The following is a 21,013-nucleotide window of genomic DNA, read 5'->3' on the forward strand; positions in this document are numbered from 1 at the left end:
CACAAGGTTTCTACAATTCCCTTCAAGATGGGATTGAAAACTTAACATAAAAGCTGCAACCTTGTCAGAAGAAAGAGAAGCAAATACTTCATGAGTACTCTTCCCCTTCTTTCTGCATATTCTATGTCACCTTTGATGCACAATGAGTCTGAGGTTGCCATGAACCCACCAGCCCAGGAAGACACAGGAGAGCTGGTACGTCAGACTAGGTGCTTCTGGGCACTTTTTAGGAACTTGGCAAAAAGAGGAGACTGAAGTAGCTGCCCAGTATGGGCAGATGTTTTTTCCTCTGACCCCTTGTAGAGTACACATTTGCTGGATGATTTACAGCTTGTTCTCTGAACCAAAGGAAAAATCCAAACATTGCTGGCTGCAGGCAGGTTTTGTTTGACCTCTTAAGTAGTTTAACATGGTACTGGCCTTCTTTCACATTTTAGGCCTTTCCCTTCCAGAACAGCAGAATAGATTCAATAATGCAACTTCTCAAGCACCTACATAATGTCCTGGGCTGGAAATAGTGTGATAATTACCTTTAAGATATGAGCTATTTTGATACCTCTTGGGGCTATCCCAGAAAAGCATAGGAAACCCAGAAGGGAACCTCACAAGTGACTTTTTCTCTTTTAGGTGCAGAGGGTGTTTTTGTTGTAATATGCTAGGACTTTCCATCTTCCTGTTCTGTAAGTTAGGAATTTAAGAATCAGCATTTGCATGAGAATTTAAGACTACACTGTTTCCTCCATCCCTCAAAGAAAAGCCATGTCACTGGGTGGTCTTGGCACCGAGTTCTGTTATGGGGCCAATAAAGGTAATTTTTGTACAGAACCTGAGAGATCTGATCCACATTTAAAATACATAATTAATCTACTGCATAAATTAAGACTGCTTCATGTTCAATATTCTGTGTTGAAGCCACACAGAAAGATTCCACCCTTTAGGATTCAGTGACATTTTGATATTTGTTTTAAAGAGACATGGTTCAACCTTTTAGCTTTCTTGTCAGAACCCTTTCTTAATTTAATATTGTTCACTTAATATTCCCTTCACTGGTACAGAAAATTATATAGAATTTTCTTAATATATTTACTGTTTATTTACATTGGGCATTTGACAACATCTTGTGTCTAGTCTGTTCCATTTCTTTTCAAATTGGAAAATATCATAGTAAAACCACAGAAAAGGAGGGGAATTCAACAGCAGGTGCTGGGACTAAGAATCTTTTCTATTAATTTTTTAAATAAGCAAAATGAATTTCAAACTGCCAGAGTCTCCAATCTATAGTTGTAGTTCATTGATCATCATATTTAACAAATGTAGGATCACTTGAATATCAGATATTATTAATTTATTGCTCCTTACAGGAACTATAACATAATGCTTCCATCTCCTTTCTGATCTCTCATTTCCATCTCCTGAAGCATTGATGCAAAGCCCCATGCCTTCTAGGTCTCAAACCCTTCCATTTATACAACTGTTCCGTGGACAGTAAATTCTCCATGGGTAAACAATGTGCCCTTGTGGCCACGAGGGCCAATGTATCCTAGGGTACATCAGGAAAAGTGTGTCCAGCAGATATAGGAATGTTGTTCTCTCCTTTTACTCTGCCCTGGTGAGCTCCTATGTGGAATACTGTACCCAGTTTTGGGCTCCTTAGTTCAAAAGACACAAAGATCTACTGGAGAGAGTCCAGTGGAGAGCTATGAGGAATATTGAAGGACTTGAGCATCTCTCCTATGAAGACAGAATAAGAGAACTGGGGATGTTTAGCCTTGAGAAAAGGCCAAGAGGGGATCTTGATAATGTCTATAAATACCTGAGATGGGTGTCAAGAGGATGAGGCCGATCCCTTTTCAGTGGTGCTCAGTAATAGGACAAGGTTTAAATTAGAACATAGGAAGCCTCACCTCAACAGGAGGAAAAACTTGACCATGAGGTTGATGGAGCACTGGCACAGGCTGCACAGAGAGGTTGTGGAGTTTCCTTCTCTGGAGACTTTGAAAACCCACCTGGATGTGTTCCTGTGTGACCTGCCCTATGGGATCCTTCTTTGGCAGGGGGCTTGGACTCGATGATCTCTATAGGTCCTTTCCAACCCCTAACATTCCATGATTCTATGATTCTGTATGCTCATTCACTTCCAAATGTGCTCTGCCTATGTGTTCTCCGGTGCAGACGGGGTGGTTCCTGGTTCCATGTGTTCTCTGGTGCAGACAGGGTGGTTCCTGGTTCCCAGTAAATACTTGTTGCCTTGCATAAGGACAAATTAATCAGTATTTTTGCCCTGTGTGAAGTAATGCCTCTCTGATGAGATCTTGGACACATCTCCAGGAGATCCAGATATTCTGTTTTAGCCAAAATTATGTCTGGATCTACACTGTGAGTAGAAAAAAAAAATGCATTTTTTAAAAAAAGAATTCCAGGTAAACTGGGTGAACTGCTCAGGAGTAAACTCTGGAGATCTGCTAATGCTCCTAGTGTAGCATTATTAACACTACAAATTGACCTGACCTGCAACACATAAACCTTACCAAAACCAGTTTACAAATGATACCTGAGTTAGACTGTAGCAGAAGACTGGGGTAAGAATTATCAGACATATCAGATTAAACTCTTGACTTGTTGATCTAGGGGTGAATGACCTTTGCCAAATAGGAACCTGCCCTGAGCATATGCAGAAACACAGGTTTAGTGCTTGGGAGTGCTTTACTTGGCAAAACTAGAGGATGTGACTCTTAACAAAGTCAGACTCCACTCCTGGTCTTGGCACTTAAGCCCTATTTATATCTCACATCAAAGCTAAAAAAGGGGCATTATGCACTTGATCTGTACTCTTTTCTTTGTTTTGTTCGAAAAACAGGGTAACTGTTTTTTCATTACCTTCTAGACCTGCTGCCAAAAAGGACCTCAGAAGAGGTAGGGAGTGTTACCTGTGAAAGGGGTACTATCTGTTACCTACTTTACAGCAGTGAAGTAAGGGTAGCTATCCGAGGGACTATGAAGTTCTTTTACCCTGTGATAAAGGGGACAGTGATGAGGACCTCAGACTTACATGAGCCTGCTCTTACTCTCATACAACGTGACCTGAAAGGTGAACATGAAGAAGAATAAAAAAGTGCCTGAAGGGAAAAGAATGAGGTTTCCTTGAAGCCTTGCAGAGAGAAAACTGCTGATTCTGATTGATGCTTTTGACTCCTCTGCAGCAAATCTGGTTAAAAGTAGGAGATACATAAGCATAGACAGACTGGTTTGTAGACAGGAGTAAAATTATGATATTTCCTACCATATTAATAGAGTGCCTTTAGTCTTTGAAAAGTTACACCTTAAAACAAGAGTCTGTAAGGTGAAGGAGGCTGTAGTATTCTCGTTATACAGAGAGGGATCTTGAAACACTGAGATAACAAATGACAAAGCAAGAAACATAGGAATATGGCCTTAATTAACTGTGAGTCGAACACCAGTCCCTGGAGACTTTAAGAAGCTGGACTGCTCTTCTCTTGCAAGCTTTCTTAAGTGCTGAATGCAGATGTGTACAACTCTTCATGAGAGATGGCTGCAAACTAGGAGATCACTCTGGCTTCTAAAAATGTTACTAACAATATTCACTTCCTGCTGTGAAGTGGTTTTTGGCAGGCTGATCCACATGTAACCCATGGATATGGTTAATTATAATTCCTTTGAAGAAAAGAGACTATTCAGGACTGCATTGTTAGAACGCTGTCCTCTGCATGCATGGTAAGGTCAGAAAAAGCCTCTTAGGAAGAAAAAGAATGTGGCTGAAGGCTAAAACCATCAGAAGGGGTATCATTCAGGGAGCTGAAATAAAACCACTGAAGTAGTTTAGTGACCCCAGCAACAGGCAGGCAGAGCTGTGTCTTGGAGGGCCCACTTAACCCTGGAACATGTTGCTCCATCAGCACAAGCATGTTTCAAAACTGCATGTCATCAAAGAGGCCGCTGAGATGAAATTGCAATGATTAGCCAAACACATACTTCATAAAAAATGCACTCAAAGCACAGAACCCAAACTAAAAAAAAATAATTCTCACTGTTGTTCCATAATGTTCCTTAAACAGCAGATGGGGAAAATACTCGCATGCAAACATTAATTAATGAAATCCAAATTGCTATCTCCAAGTTTTCGACTGACTGCCACTGGCAGGTCATTCACCAGTGATACCACTCAGTTTATTGGCCTTTTTTCCCAGACTTGTGTGCAAAAGCATTCATTTATGACAATGGCCTGATTTTCATGGCAACTGTTCCCATATGCTCCTGCTGGAATTGTAGTTTTCAGAGTCTCTGAAACAAGTCTGCTCTTTTGAGTGGTTAAAGATGGCTCTTAGTTGTGTAACTTTCAGGCATCCCATATCAGAGATCTTAGGCCAAGTGGAGAAAGTTACAGCAGATCTCAGGCAGTCAGTAAGTCCTGCCAAACCCCAGGGGACAGCTTATTCATCAGATTTTATAAACTGAAAATTGTGTCTTTGCTATCTGGAAGTTGCAGTCAGTCAGCATTGAAAACAAATATTTCTATTTTTTTTTAAAATGGCATGTGTCCAGCCAGCTGGACTAACCATGCTGTGCAGTCCTAGTGGGAATGGGCCTCCCTGATGACCACAGAAGCTGCTGGTACCAGAGCAGAGCACAGTTCAGGCATTATAGAGGGATGACCACTTCATGGTACCATACCAACCAATGCAACCACTGAGCAGTTTGGTCTTAACATTTTGCCAGTGTTAACTGGTCAAACTTGAGGCTTTGGGCGTGCTTTTCTTGATTTGACTTGATCTCTTGGCATTGTAGAGTTTTCTTGGAATGTTGGTGAAATACTATTCAGGGAATTCAGGTGGTATTCACATTTTTTAGGCTCTTTATATTATGTAGGCATAAAATTTTACTTGCTTGTCTTGTTACTTTACCAAGGATCTAGGATTTTTACTTTGCACTTTATTTTACTTCTTTTGTCAAGGAAAGATGTGCTCATATCTGCTTTTTTAGAATAGTGAAGTGAATCTGACTGATCTCATTGTGATCAAGGTGTGAAGGTAACAGAGTGCCTGATGGAGATCCATCCAGTAGTGAGTAAGAAAGATGGAGTTCGTTTTCAGAACTTTTTTGGGAACATGTGTTTGCCAAGCTGTGGCAGTTCACACACACTGAGCTTATTAAGCAGGAAATAGCTTCTATATAGCCTGGGGGAAATTATATTTAAAAAATACCATCTCTAATTCACTGGGCCTTGAGCCATCTATGGCATAGTCTCAGAGATGTCACTTTGATGCTGGTGTCACAGTTCTGGGTCCTGGCCACTAATCCTGCCACTAATCAGATAAACTTGCTGACCATTTTTGCTCTCATACCATTCCACCACAGTAAGTTCAGGGGAGGACCTACTTCTCAGCTGAGCAATTATAGCTCCAATAGGCATCAAAATCTAGCACACAATCTCTCAACTTTCTGGAACAAGAGATGAAGTGTGGCTAGTTCTGCCTGATGTATTTGACAGAAATCATGTGTTTTGACCTTTAAAATAACACTGTACAAATCAACATCAGGCTTTTATTGCTCAGCTTCAGAACTTGCTGTGTTACAGGCCACACAAGCAGTTATCTAGGTAATGAAGTGGTGGGAGATGACAATACAGCCATGCACCTACTGCCTGGTGTGCCTGTGCTGGTCAATGGAAGATATACGTGGGTTAAGCTGTGCTTTGAGGCTTATGGTATCTAAACTGCTATCTCCATCCAAGCCTTTTCTATGGCAACAGTGGCAAAGCAGGAAATTGCTTTCCAGCACCTTCTTCTCATGACCTTCTCCATGGCCAGAAGTCGCCAGCCCCAGTCCTGCTCCTTGGTCCTTGGGTGGCAATATTCAGAATGGTGTCTGGAAGCAGGGGTCAGGTAACTGCCAGGCAAAGAGTACATCATCTTTGCAGACATTCATTAAAACACAAGTGTGACCCGTGCATTGGCTGTCACAAGGATGATCAGACTTGTCTGTAGTGACAAAAGGTAGGGCAGCATCCTTCCCTGGCCTTTTTCCTCAGAGGAATATTTTTATACATAGGTAACTTCACAAGAACTGTAAATTAAATGGCTTTCTTGCCCAGGTACTCCTGGCTTTGGGGAGACAGAAAGAACTCCTCTCAAGAGATTGTGGAATTTAAATAATTTGCTGGAGATAGCAAACTGGGAAAAACATGCCTCATTTGAAAGCGAGGAAACCAAAGGGAAAGAAAGTATACTCTTTTCAGAGAAATATAGAGACTTTACAATTTCACTCCCTCATGAAAATGAAGTCAAAGGGATATAGTGTCAGTGAAGAAGAGCAGAAGCTCTCTTGAATGCACTATGCTAGCATCCACTGCCAGCAATGATTCAAATCCCAAATATTTCACTATTCTAAGCAGACTGAGATTCCTATAAGTCCCTGACAGTACTGTTATGGATAAATGCCTAGTGTTAAAATCCAGAGAACAATATTACGCAAGAAACAGAATGTATAGGAAGTACTACATGCTTTACTTATAATTTACCTGCATTATCCTTCTGATGATCACGCATCCTTGTTCTGAGTTCCAACTGGGTCATATGAGGTAAACCATCTATTGAGCAGACTTTTCTCGCCAGACATTGGCAGCAAGAGTTGAATCTGACATCTTTTACTAGACATCAGTTTCTGGTTCTCTGGCTCTGGCTTACAAATGTGGTCGCCAAGAAGTTTTGGCATTCTTCTATAACTAGTATTATTCACAGTAATAATTTATATGAGCTCCTGTGTCTTTTTGCCTAGAGTGGAATAAAATAAAATCCAGAGATGTCATATTTCTGTTTATGACCAAGAAAAATACTGTCAATGTAAAGAGGCAGAAGGGATAGAATACCTGGAAATAAGAGGAGGAAGTTTTAGGAAATTAAGTCGATGTAAGAACTAAGAGAGGAGACTTTCTGAAAAGGTCACTTTGGAATTAGGTATCATACTCCCAAAAAGGCAGGACATATGTGATGTTAATACAAGATATCTACTTAAAAATAATGAAGCAACTTTGATTTTAAAATTTGTGCTTGAACTTATTCTATGAGTATTCAATTCCATCGAGGGCTTGTGTACACAGATTGAAAGGTGAGGGTTTAGTGGAAACATATGTTTCTACAAAACAATCAGTTCCACACTGATTAAAAAGTCTCATGACCCCGTCCTTAACCTAGGCCCTCAGTGGAAATAGATTTAAGATCCAGAAAACTAGTCTTTGAACTAGTTTGGCCATTATTGTATGCTGTTCTCTATTTTTCCTTTCATGGTGTCATCCCAAAAAGTTTGACAAACCTTGGTTAATGAATATTTCTAGTGGTAGGACTACTTTTGATCTCCTCTGCTAACCAGATGCATGATTTTAAGGCAGTTTACAGTACCAGTTTTGCACATTGACATCTATGTGATCCTCCTTTCTCTATCCTTATTAAAAAAACCCAACCTCCTTCTGGTCAGTCTGGAGCTGGTAGCTTCTCCAGACCACGCAGAAGGCTGACTGAGAAAGCATGACACAGATAAATATATTTGTTACAGGTATTTTCAAGTATCATTGGACACAGCGACAAAAGGCAGTGCTTTGAATCCAGGCTGCTCTGCATTTCAGTAAAAATACCTTCATTATCTCAAGCTTTTTGTCAGTCTATTCATGGACAGCTCTAAAAAGTGAGAAGTTTTTGCAAGGACATATATCTATGCTGTTAGCTATAGATGGATTTTCAGAGAAGACAAAGGTAAAATTCTCAAAGTATCAAGTTATTTTAGCCCAGAATAGATGCCATGGGATAGCAATGGAGTTTTCATGGAGCATTTTTAGTAGCAAGCTGGATTTTTTTTCCATCAGGAATAAGTAAGATTACAGTATAATATACAGTACAATGTAGTTCCTCCTGCCCTCAATGGCAAGCAACCTTCAGCAGTCCATCTCTGTTTCTATTGGTATAGAATGGCAAGGACAAAGAATAGCTATGTATTGTAACTTGCTCTTTTGATTTTAGTACCAGGTTTGAAAAGATTGTCATATCCCCACACAGGAAGTGGGCATTGCTCAGTTCCATAGACATTTCTGTCTGTATTCAATGACCTTTAACCAAGTACTGCATGTTGAAAAGAACTCTGTTACCTTGGACAAAATAAGACAAATGTTGACCAGATTCTGTTATTATCCCAAGATCTTAGGGTCAGACTGCTGATGAATACTCAAAACCAAATTTTATCTGCGTAACATTTTAATTCCAGAAGAATTTCAAACACTAACATTCCCAGCATGCTCTTAAAGACCAGTTTTTGATAGGCCTAACCATGGAAAATTAGAGGAATATCAGTGAAATCACGTATCAGGACAAGAATTATGCTCAATGAAAGATGGCAGAGTAAGGTCTATAAATCTTCACCTAACATATTTTATGTCTACAAATATGAGGGGGAAAAATAAAGGAATATACAGCTCTTCACCAATGCTACTGATAAAATTATTAGCAAGTACTGTGGTTAATAAAGGCCCTGTTTGTTCTACAGCATCCATGGGAGAGATTAACAACAAGTAAATTTATGTCATGCCTCAGTACAAATCTAGAGAAACCCTGCTGAAGTTAATTGTGTGTGACAGGATTAAATCTAGTGCAAAACCAAACTTTGGCTCAGTGTCTTCACTAAAAATATAGCTGCAGAGGGAAAAATAGGAATGTTTTTAACAACTTAACATTTATTGGACAAGGAGAGCTCTGAAGAGTGCAGAATGGAAAATGGCAAGCATCTTTCACAAAAATAATTGTCCTTCCTTCACAGGCCTGGATAGTTTGCATGTGTGGTACAAAAATGTGTAATGGAAACCTGGGAAACAAAGAAGGCTTTTCAGGCTGAGGACTCCAGCTGTTCGCAGACTGTGGAAGAGAAAACAGACTTTATTCAATGTCTGCAGATGTTTCCAAATTTCATAGCTCTAAAACTTAAATTCAGTTACCTAATCAATACTAAATATCTGAGGGAAAATATGTTGCCCATTGGATACAGTTTAGGTGGTGAGGAAAACAAAGGATTCAAACTCTCAGGCAGAAAGAGCTCGTGGCTCAGAGGCAGCAGCAGATGAGAACAATGACTGGAGACAGCCTGTGCTGGAATGATAAATGAACATTCATTTCTCAGCTACAGTGGTTCAGCTGTGCTGACTTTACTGGAGTGCCATGTAACTTAAGTGTAGTTTACCTACTAGGTCTGATCACCTGTAAATAATGACTATTCTGTCCATACTTACATAGTTATTCTCTTCTAAACAGGCTAAGTCAAAGGAGAATGAGTTGCAATGAGTTTGCCTGACAGCCTTGTAAGTCATGATTTGCTGATCCTACATCTCAGTCTTTAAGTAACTGAGCAAAACCCCCATGCTCCAACTTCAGTAGGGCCAGGCTGTAATCCTCTACCTACAAGATTCACAACTGACAAAACACCATCAGCAGTGTGTTTTACAAATTTGGCAACAGATGTATATGCAGCCTGAGACTGAAACATGGATTTTCTGGTGTCCTCTGAAAAAGGCATTAACTTTGGCATTTTACAGTCAGTAACTTCACGTTTTCATATAGCATCAAAAATATCAACTATTTTACTGACAAATCAAACACAGAAAAAGTGAGGCTTCTTTCTGTCTGACAAGCAGATGTATTTTAGTCTGGTGTTCACAACCACATCTGTTTGCCACATATCTGACTTCTGCGTGCAATCTGTTGCAATATCTGTAGCTGAAGATCAGTATCACTCCTCCTCCCAGATTTTTTTTTTGAAGCACTCCACTTCATAGAAACAAACGAAACAAATCCCTTTACCACATTATTCTCAAGGGCAGATGAAGCTCCAGTGTTAAAAGGGACCTAAATACATCTCATCTCAACCTTGCCATGTTAGGCTGCTTTATAGAATTAACCCTTTTCTTGCTACCATCCCGCATGATGACATCAGCCCTCAGATGCTGAAAAAAACACAAAAACAGTAGTAAACACCCTCTGAATTTGGTAAAGACAGAGAGAAAGTTGTGCACTTTGCAATTTGGTTTTTTTTTAGCTGCTACTATTAGGAAAACTAAGGAAATTTTAGATTCATATAGTTCTTAATGACTTCTGAAAAGGACCAAGAACTGTGTGAGTTAAAGCCTTTATATAAAAGCAGTTCAGCTTAGCAGCTTTTCCTTGTAAAAGTAAATTCATATTATAATGAATCCAGAAGTTCTAGCATGACCTACATGAAGTGGTTCAGTGAAACAACACAGGCTTGCTTGGTCTATTGTTATAAAGTTGCAATTAAAGGCTTCTAATTTTCTTAATATGGATAAGAAAAATCAGTTAAACTCACCCATGTTTGCATTCAGGATTCAAATGAACACTGTACTGCTGAAGACCAGACTTTGGTAAAAGCAACATAGCAAATAACGCAGAAAAAACCCATAATGTGTAAGTGTGCTGGCTGCTGGGGATTCAGGTGAGATCAGGTGAGGAAAGAAATTACAACTTAGTGTTCTGTGTACATGGACAGGTAAAGAGTTTTATGTACCTAATTTTTAATGATGGTGAGAAACATCTTTCTACCACATTACTGTGTAAGGGGACAGTGAAGCAGGGTAAAATTTACATTAACATTCCAAGGTCCCTTTGGAAAACTGAAGCTGCTAATCCTGTAAGAAATAGGCTTTATCTTGTCTAATTTCAAATATGCTCAAAAAACCTCTATACCTGAACATAAAATGAAAGCTTTAATGCTTTTATAGAGAAGGAACTACTTTTTTTTCTCTGTGTTGGTACCAAACCCAATGTGTTCGTAAATGGAGAATTTGTTACCAATTCTACTTCTCCTGACAGTGAACATGGAAGCATGCAACCAGACTTGCCCTCCAGCTCCTGAACTACACCCCATCAGTTCAAGACCTCTTCATGCAGTCCTGCTGCTGTACATGTGTGTGTGTTACTCTCCACATATAAATTACTCTCAATTCTGTAAAGTTTTCTGAGAGAATTTGGACTGAATGTTCTGCTACTATAAACACAGGATGTGACATTGTCTTTCTTTTTAATAGGGTCTGTATTGTTGAAAGTAATCAGGGACTGAAAATCTTGCTATGGTTAAGATAGCAACATATTTTGCTTTGCTGTACCTCTCCAGATCTTAGAAACATGTTGACTTGTTTCTCACCTCAAATGGCCTTTATTACATCTCATATTCCTACATGATCCCAAATTCCTATGCATTTTTTTGTCATTGTTTAATATTTTTTTATAGTGTGTCTTGCTCAAATCCCTCCCTTCCTCACAAATCTAAATTTTCTTATTGCTTCACTGTCCTGGGTTGGCACAATTATTTCAAATGATCTACTTTTCAGATGATTCCCAGATCATTCCCAGACTGTGAGACAGCCTGTTTATGTGATGGAAAGTACCAGAGGTAACCTTACACCAATATGTTAATTGTTCACATGAGTGAAAAAAATCAAAGTAATTTGGCTTTCATACTCTGCATATACCCATGCTTCTGTCTGATTATATCACCCGTGGTTTCCTGTACCCCTTGCAGAGGGCGATCACAATTACTCTGTGAAGTTCACTTCTTCACTTTCACATCTTCACTGGGGAGCATACTCCCTGTACCACCACCTTGCTGTTTTTAAGACCTCTGGCTCTCTAAGCAAGGAGCTAAGCAGATGGCATATTTATTATCTCACTGTTCTTGTGGGCAAGATAGGATAATTGTAAGTAAGAAGCAGGGTGATGACACTGAATGGAGAGTGAACCGTGCAGGCAAAAAAGAGGGAACTGAATCATGGTAGGAAGCTAAAGGATAGGGAATTTATAACTCCTAGAAGCTAAAATTCGTTGTTAGCCATTCATCCAAACATCTGGTACCTGCCTGTGCCCTAGTCTCTTTGCCCAATATTACAATTTATTCTCTCTCCCTCTTGGTTTCAAAGATTATTAAGATAAGTGAGTGAGGAACAGTTCCTCTGCTTGTGAAAAGAAAATTTTTACACTGTTTTGATATTTTGTTCAGAAAGTTGGGCCCTGACACTATTGCCATTTAAGTGAACTGTGAATCTCCCACTAATGTTGACTGAAGCTTTTGTTATTGGGTGTCTGGAGAAAAAATTTTCCCAGTTTTCCTTTCCAGTTCCAAGAATGCTTGGAACCATACTTCTCTCATTTGTCTACCTCTATTCTTCTTAGACTTAAATATAGTTTCTCCTAATATTTCTTTTCTGAGACTACAATGCCAACTACTCTGTCTCCACTTAGTATGGCACTCGTTTATTGAATAAGGATCATCAAGGAAGCAAGGTACAAGGTACTGAAAAAGAAGATGAGGAAGATAAAGCTAGACAGTGGAAATGATAGCATGGAAACCTATTCTGCAGTGGAGCAAAATGAAAACTCTATTAAACATATGTTTCTGGGAATTTTTATGAAAACAAATGGAACTGAGAGTACATCAACCCTTTTATAAAGCAAATTAGGACATTTCTAAGAGCTTGCCCATGGAACACTGTTGACATTCACTTCGATGTTTTTCTGTGTGAACTCAATCATTGGAAATCATTTTTTGGTTGAGTTTTAGCTCTTATTTTTCAGTACTCAGGTAATTTTAAACCATGCTTTATAAATTATGTGCTGAAAAGGCAGAGGAAACTAAGTTTTCTTGAGGCGAGGAAAAGAACCGTTTCAGATCTGATAAAATGTTCTTATCCAGCTGGCTTCAGCCCTGCAGTGCCCTCCCAGTGCCCTCTGCACTGAAAAACTTCTCACTGGTAAGGGGAGAGAGAAAAGGAGAGAAAAAACATGCTTCAGCTGAATTGGTCAAGACAGCTGAATTTGCACTTAGTTCAGTGAAACATAAAGTGTATAATTCTGTTCCATTCACTAGTACAAATAACGCCTTCCCAAAACCATATCTGTGCCCTGCAAAGATTCAAAAGGGCTGAATATACCCTACATTTATAGCCTTTTTAATATGAAAACAGCAAAGAGATAGTTACAGTTCTCCAGGATGACTTTGTATCTTTAACTTACCTTGCTATCAGATTTTATTAAAAATCTTTGTGTCTTTTCCAGCTCAGAGGCAATTGTTTTAGAAGTTTCTTTCTAAAAGATAATGTTAGGAATCAAAATAATGTTAGGTTTTACACAGTAGATTCTTCTTACCTCCTACTCATTTGTTTCATTTTTACTCCAGCCTTGCCAGTAGTATGTTTACATAGAAACTAAAGCATAAAAGAAAGACCCAAGGCTACCTGAGAGAGTAAATTAACCATAAAATATCTTGTTAAATTAAACATATAAATCTGTTTATGTAGATATGTTTTCTGAACCATCTTTAACTATGAACATACAGGTCCTTCCACGAAAGAAGAAGAAATTTAATTTGTTCTGCATTGGGCAGATTTGGAGGAGAAAGTCAAGTTATTAGTAAAAGTATCTCTGTGAACAGTATTAGCAGCTGGTGTAATGCCAGACGAATGAGAAAGCCTTGAAGCTAAGGAAATAAACAAGGACATTAGGAACGTTTTCTTCAAGTCAATTTTGTCAATTTTGTGTGGGCTGCTGGGATACAAAAACTTAATTGAATATACTTGAACTCTGTGAAAGATGTGCAGCAATTGAAATAGGTTTCCACATTTTCCTGATACAAATTTTATGAGATAGATTTTAAGGCACAAAAGAAGCTCTGAAAGCTCTCTGGCACTACAAAAACTCTGCCTTCCTCAAGTTTGATGTTCTCACACTGTAGACAAAAGCCTCCTCGGGTGCTACTCAACAGAGCTGCACCTTCTCAACACCAGCTTTCACAGGAAAATGGCAATAAATTGTGTTTCAGTGCTCAGTTTTAGTGCCCTGGGAGCATTTTTGTCCCAAGACTGGAGCAGACAGCAGAGTGTAACTACAGTGGTACAGCAAGGGCTATCTGGGGATCCCCTTCCTCTTTATAAGCAATAATCACAAGCTGTCCATCTGATTACATTACCACTGTAATAATTAAAAAGAAGAAAAAGAGAAAACTGGGCAATAAATTAGTTTGATTTTCTGACTCTCACAACTAACAGTAGGGCTACAATATTTAAGTGCTAATTATTGCACAGAGAAGATAATATCCTTGCTCTCCTAGAAATAAAAAGAATAATAACAAATAAATAATTGTAAAAAGAATTTCTGTCTTCATCCTGACTAATTTTAGAGTACTGCTGTGGAATCGTACTTAAATATGAATCAGTCTGAAGTGTGTAGGTCTCTCATTGCAGGAACAATATACCAGTATCTGGGAGAGGCTACAACTAGCTTTGGCAGTGTCTAAAGTTAGGCTCATAAATCCACATTTAGACAGTTAAATAAGTGGCCTGATTTTAACAAATGCTTATGACCCAGCTTCTCCATCTGACTTCAATAAAATGTGTGTGTGTGCCTGTGTGCATGTGTGTTTGTCTGTTCAGTACTTTAAAAATCCAGCCACATATTTAGATGATTAAATCTAGGCATCTAAGGCTTAAAAATGTTACCAATAATAATTCTCCTGGATTCACCATGGAGATAACACACAGGGTGGATTTAAAATACAGGTGTTTACAAAGGAGAGCAAGCAATGTGAGCAGAGGGACCTGATGTAACTTATTCTTTTAGTTCTTTCTGAAACAGAGAATTGTGTTTTTGAAACATCAGCACTGCTTTTCCTACACCTGAGCAAACAGCCCATGGGAAAGCTGTCGCAGAGAATTCTCTGGCTCATCCTCTCATCAGTGTGTAGTAAAGCAATCATAACTCCTTGCTTTGCACGACTGCTGTGTAACAACAGCAGCACTGCTGTGGCAGAGAACTGTGGCAGATGAGGCATTCTGCAAGCAGCTGGCAGAGGTCTGACAATCGCCAGCCCTGGTGGGGGACTGCAATCTGCCAAATGCCTGCTGGAATTATAAAGTAGTAGAGAGGCAACAGGCTAGTACCTTCCTTGAGTGTATGGAAGACAAATTCCTGACACAGCTGATAACTGAGACTATCAGAGGAGGTGCCTCACTAAATCTCCTGTTCACAAACAAGGAAGGACTGGTGGGGGATGTAGTGGTTGGGGGCCCTCTTGGGCTTAGTAAGCACAAAATTGTCAAGTTCTCAATCTTAGAGTATATAACAAGGGACGTTTAACAAGGCCAAGTGCCAAGTCCTACACTTTGGTCACAACAACCCCATGTAACCCTATAGTCTGGGGGAAGAGTGGCTGGAAAGCTGCCGAGCAGAAGAGGACCTGGGGGTGCTGCTTGATAGCAGGTTGAATATGAGCCAGCAGTGTGCCCAGGTGGCCAAGAAGTCCAGCAGCATCCTGGCTTGTATCAGGAATTGTGTGGCCAGCAGGAGAAGGGAAGTGACTGTGCCCCTGTACTCAGCTCTGGTGAGTCTGCACCTTGTGTGCTCTGTTCAGTTCTGGGCCCCTCACTACAAGAAAGATGTTTTGCTGCTGGAGCGAGTTCAGTGAAGGGCAACCAAGCTGGTGAAGGGTCTGGAGAAAAACTCTAATGAGAGGCTGAAGGAACTGGGAATGTTTAGTCTGGAGAAGAGAAGGCTGAGAGAAGACCTTATTGCTCTGTTCAAGTACCTGAAAAGAGTTTGTAGGGAGGTGGGTGTTGGCCTCTTCTCTCAAGTGAATAATGATAGGGATGGAGGAAATTATAGGACTAGGGGAAATGGCCTGAAATTGCACCAGGGTAGGTTTAGACTAGATTTGAAGAAGAATTTTTTTACAGAGAGTAGTTAGTCTTTGGAACCTATAGATATTTTTACCTTCTTCTTTAGTTTCAAGTATAAATATTAGATTACTATTTTTAAAAAGTTTACATGTTTTAATAAAACCACACAGACTGCAATATATATACATCTGAGAAATGACTGACCAGTTCTTTTGCAAAATAGTTCTTCCTAAACCTAATCTTAAAGCAATCTTTGTGCTGAGAAAATCTGAATTTAGTCATTTACTTTTAGTTAGCAGCTATAGAGATCAGAGTGCTATGGAACCATCTACGCCTAAAAAGAAGGATACACTTTTTAAGTTGAAGCAAAAAAGAAAGTGGCTTGCTCAATTATCTTTGCATACTAGTTATCCATGTGTTGAAGGACCCTCCAATTTCTACAAGTCACTTGAACTTTGGGATAATGCACAATGGAAAACATTGTGCTTCAGGTTAAATACTTGCAATATTCAAGCAGAAGACACTTGCTTGGCAGAACTTGCCAAACACTGACCAGCTCCCCACCACATTCTTCACTTTTGAAGAAAACTTCAGTGAAAAAAAATCAGCAGGACTGTATTAACCAAGCTGGCATCTGGTTATGTTGCAGTGAGAAAACTTTCTAGTTTTATTATGAAAAAAGTCCTCCAATAAAAATAACAAACATTTCTAATTTTATACTAGAAGGCTTTTGAACTAAGAGGCTTAGAAACTCATGTTTCTTTGACATCCTCAAGATGATGTGATAATGATCCTGGTGAGAAGAATTGCTCTACTTTCTTCTTGCACCTTCTTTTCCATGCTACATTTTCTGATGAAGTCCATTGGCAACACAGAGGCAGATGTGTTTCCTGACGTGTGCAAGCACAATTGCCTCTCTAAGATGATGTTTTAGGAGATCAGGGTCCTTCTTTCTGTTAAAAGCACTGAGCTCCTGCAAAGCACTGGGCTCTGTGTGCAATCTTGGAGAAGCAGTCAGAATATAACCATAGGTTATTGTTTCTACTCCTTTTACAAACCCATAGAGGACCCTGATAAGCAGTGCTACAAGACATTTTGCTGACGGCCACACATAGTATCAGTGGCAAACTGGATGCTGGATGTGAGAACTCCTGCCATCTGGCCTTGTTCTCAAACCATTGGCCACAGAACTTCTCCCAGTGTAAGCAATATGTGTTAAGTGAAAAGAAAACAACATGGAAAGAAGCCAGGAAGGTAATGAGTAATATTTAAAAGGCAGCTATGAAAATAATATTTTTGAAATCAAAGCACCCAAATGAGGACTGAAAGAATAGTTGTATTTATATTTTTAATATTTTCACTTGTCAGAGGGCATTAGTCTTCCAGAGCTGTAGCAGCAGGAAGTCTCTAAGTCCTTCATACGGAGCCAAAAGCCAGGCAACCTAGGATTATCCCTGTCATAGGGAAAATAACATCCTCTGAAGTAGACAAATGAATGAACCTTGGAGAAGACCCTGCCTCTTCTAGGGAGGTACTTTCCCTAGGATAGTGGTGAATCCAAGAGGAAAACTGGAGAAACACATAATTCTTGTCAGAATAAAGGTACAAGAGTGAGCCTTTCCTCAGCATCTCACTGTTGAGCTTGAGTTACTCGATAAAGAAGAGCTTGAATGCTGAAGTGTCACTGAGTGCTGGGCTGCATAATAAGAGAAGAATTTAGGGAAGATGAGGCAAGAGGTCTGGCTGGGATGCATAGGTCAAGTCTTAGCAGAGTTTTCTTCTGGGTTTAGAGCTCAGCATCCTGTCTGTAGGCAAGGCAGGAGACATGCTGTGTGACAAGAGATGGAGCTACAGAAGCTGAGGCTGGGGAGTGGGACACAGGGACAAGTGTCTCGCTCTCACATCAGCAGCATGAGATTTGTACGTAGCAGTCCTGATATATTTAGTTTCACTCCATTGCTAAGCAACAGCATGGTTGAACAGAGCACCATAAGGCAGAAAAACAAAGCCCCTTATTACTACCAGGGGATGTCCTAGCTGCCATAGCTGCCTTGAGGTGTTAAGCCATATTAACACAGATATTTTCACTTCTCATCTCTCATATCATGTGTCTCGGGAGGAGCAACAAAGAAATATGTGAGAACTCAAATTCCACTGTAAATTCCTTTAACTGAGTGGACATAGGGGAAATTTTCATCTAGGAAAATGCTAAGAAAGATACATGTGTATTTTACATACGGACTAAAGTCTGAGGTAAGGCCTTTAATGGCAGGGGAACAGTAGGGTTGCTTTTGGGTTAGACAGAACCAATTCATTGTATGACTTCAGTTAATTTAGATCAGCAATAGTACACATGAGATACACCCTTTCTGTGTATACATTAGAATAGACAGTGGTTTTTTTGCATTATTGAAAACAACATTTTCTGGTTTAAATATGCTACGAAATAAGCTGCCTTGGAGCAAGCCAAAAATCTCTTGTATAATTCCCAGCAATAATTCCTTTTTGAGGCTCTGCACAATATATTCTTTCATGATCTTAAAAATCTGCTTCATCAAAGCTATTCTTTGTGTTCTAGGGTAACTCCACATAAATTCCTGAGGTCAAGCCTTTGATCAAGTGCCATGAATGCCCTCTCCTGCTCTGATGTCTTCAAGGTCAGGTTGGATGGGGCTTTGAGCAACCTGGTCCAGTAGAACTAAATGATCTTAAAGATCCCTCCCAACCCAAACCGTTCTATGATTTTATGGTTCCATGATTCTGTGACTGATTCTAAGTTTTCCTGCTTTCAGCCTTCATCATTCAAGTCTTACATACATTGTTTACAGTGGAATTAGTGGAATTAACAATGGTTGGTAGTATATAAGTAATAACTCATGCTGATATACTATCTTGTTGGAGTATGTAAGAGAAAACATAACCATGGTGGTGTATGACCACAATTTAGTAAATGAAATTACAAGAAGTTAACTTGCTGAGAATAAAAATTGCAACTTCTATATTGTAAATATAGTTCCACTTCTCTATTAACATTAAGCTTGTAATACAGATCACTCCTACATATGTAAGTTGATTGGAGATTTTCCTTCAAAGAATGCCACTAGTCTGAAGAGTTTGTTTAGATAGGGGATGTATTATCAATAAGCTCTGGTTTTGATCAGGTAAGTCAGGAAGTTAATGATATAGCATATCGTTAACTTTAACATACCATCCCATCCCAATTTTAGTGTATTACTTGTCTAGCAAGTTGGAGAAGCAGCTACAGGTCTTGTTATGAAGCAAAAAAAAGGAGGAGACCCTGTAGTATTCCAGGTTATGAATACATAATTGGCAAAACATGCAGGTGTCCACCAGCAAAAAAATGAACATACTGCTAGGAGCTTATAATAAAGGAATAATAAAAATATTTTGCAATAGAATTCGTCCTTTTCAAGAGATATTTCATAATTATTTAAACCTTAAAAATACAGAATGTGATGCTGGCATCTTTTGGAAACAGTACTAGAAGGTAGAGTTGTGGCTAAAGGGAAAATACTTCTGAGTTAGGTGACATCAGATTAGAAAAATTCTTCATGTTGTAATAAAAAATCTCTATTTTGGCCTAATAGCAAGAATGGGGTTTTTGAAAAATAAATTACAAAGTTATGTGAACTACAGAAAAAACAAAAAATGTGAACTAAACAGAAAGTAATCAGACATTAAAAAGAATGAATGCAGTAGTCATGTGAATGCACTAGTCCTAAACCCAGTATCTTCTCAAACTCGAGTTCTCTTTTCTGACAGAACTTAAACACAGGATCACCTCTGCTTTAGATAGAATTGCAAGTTACTGAAAGACACCACTATGTTAACAATGTATTAGGGTGAGGTTGCCCAATCTGATCCTCTTCTCTAGGCATCTGGTTTTAATGACTTTCTGATTGCAGGATCCAGGACTAGCTAGAGTACAGCTCAGTTCAATCTGATAGAGCCTTTTGCCTTGCCATGTATAATTAGCCCCCAAATGAAAAATGTCAGAATAGAGGTAATTTAAAAATTACCTCCCCCCAAAAAATGTCAGAATAGAGGTAATTTAAAAATTACCTCCCCCCAAAAAATGTCAGAATAGAGGTAATTTAAAAATTACCTCCCCCAAGATGAATGAAAGCTGCAGCTGCCCAAATTATGATCAATAAAAGGGAGGCAGTTCATTATTAAGAACAATTACTTTGCATCAAATGCTTTCGTTATCTCTGGTTTTAAAGGATGCAGTGAAGATTATTTCTTTTTAGCAGAGAGGAGGGGGTGTATTTGTCAGTATTAGATAAGATGTTTAAGAGCTTCAAAAATCTCCCTCAAAGATTTTGAATCCTGCTAATTGGTGCTGCACTGGGGCTCTGGACTTCATATTAGTGAAGGTTCAGGCTAATTTACAACCAGAAGGAAAATGCAAGGCATTCTGAAGCTAACCATCTGCTCTTCTGGAAGCAGGATCACCACTAGACAGACCAAACCTTGACTGATTATTTACACAATAAGATTATATCTCTGTAAGTAAGCCATATGTTGCTGGTATAGAAGGTTTGGTGTATTAACACTAAGTGTGGAGAACTGTGGTTGACTGAAGGAAGAGCAGAGAGCTTCTCCAAAATTCACCCCAAAGGAATTTCCCCTGTCATTTGGTGCTCTCACATGGTGGTGTCAGTGCCCTTGCTGGAGCAGTGAGGCTTCCTGATCTGTGGAAATGAGAGCACCCACAAGTCTCAAATTCTGACTCTGGCTCTACTGCTAGTGGTTTGGGGTAATCCTTTGCAGGCAGTATCTCTCTTACTCCACCTGTAAAATCAGAAACTTAGTTTGTGAGACACTTAGAGTCCAAGTCAGAAAAAATGCCATATAAGAACTAGATATTTTTACTGTGAAAAACATCTCCAACTGTGTAAGGATGCCATATTACTGCAACACAGAACCTCTGTATTTCCAGAATGATACAGCCTAATCAGTTCTTTCACTGTTTTCTTTGATGATACTTCTGACAAACCTCTCAGGAATTAAACTTTTCATAACCCTTGCTATACTGATAACACAATGCAAAATATGTTCTTTCTATTCCCTCCCCCACACCTCTTCTCTCTAACTTCTTCTCTTCTAAATCTTCCTGCCCTAGTCCCCTTCCCCCCAAACTGCTAAAAAAATATATAGGATTGGGTAAGAAAAGATTACATTTGCTGTTCCATAAAGACAATTTTTCTTCCCATGCTACAGCCAGACTGTGCCTAACAGGTCATTGCAAGGCAGAAGAGA

Source organism: Heliangelus exortis, chromosome 1 (assembly GCF_036169615.1).
Source record: "Heliangelus exortis chromosome 1, bHelExo1.hap1, whole genome shotgun sequence".
In the NCBI taxonomy this organism is placed as follows: Eukaryota; Metazoa; Chordata; class Aves; order Apodiformes; family Trochilidae; genus Heliangelus; species Heliangelus exortis.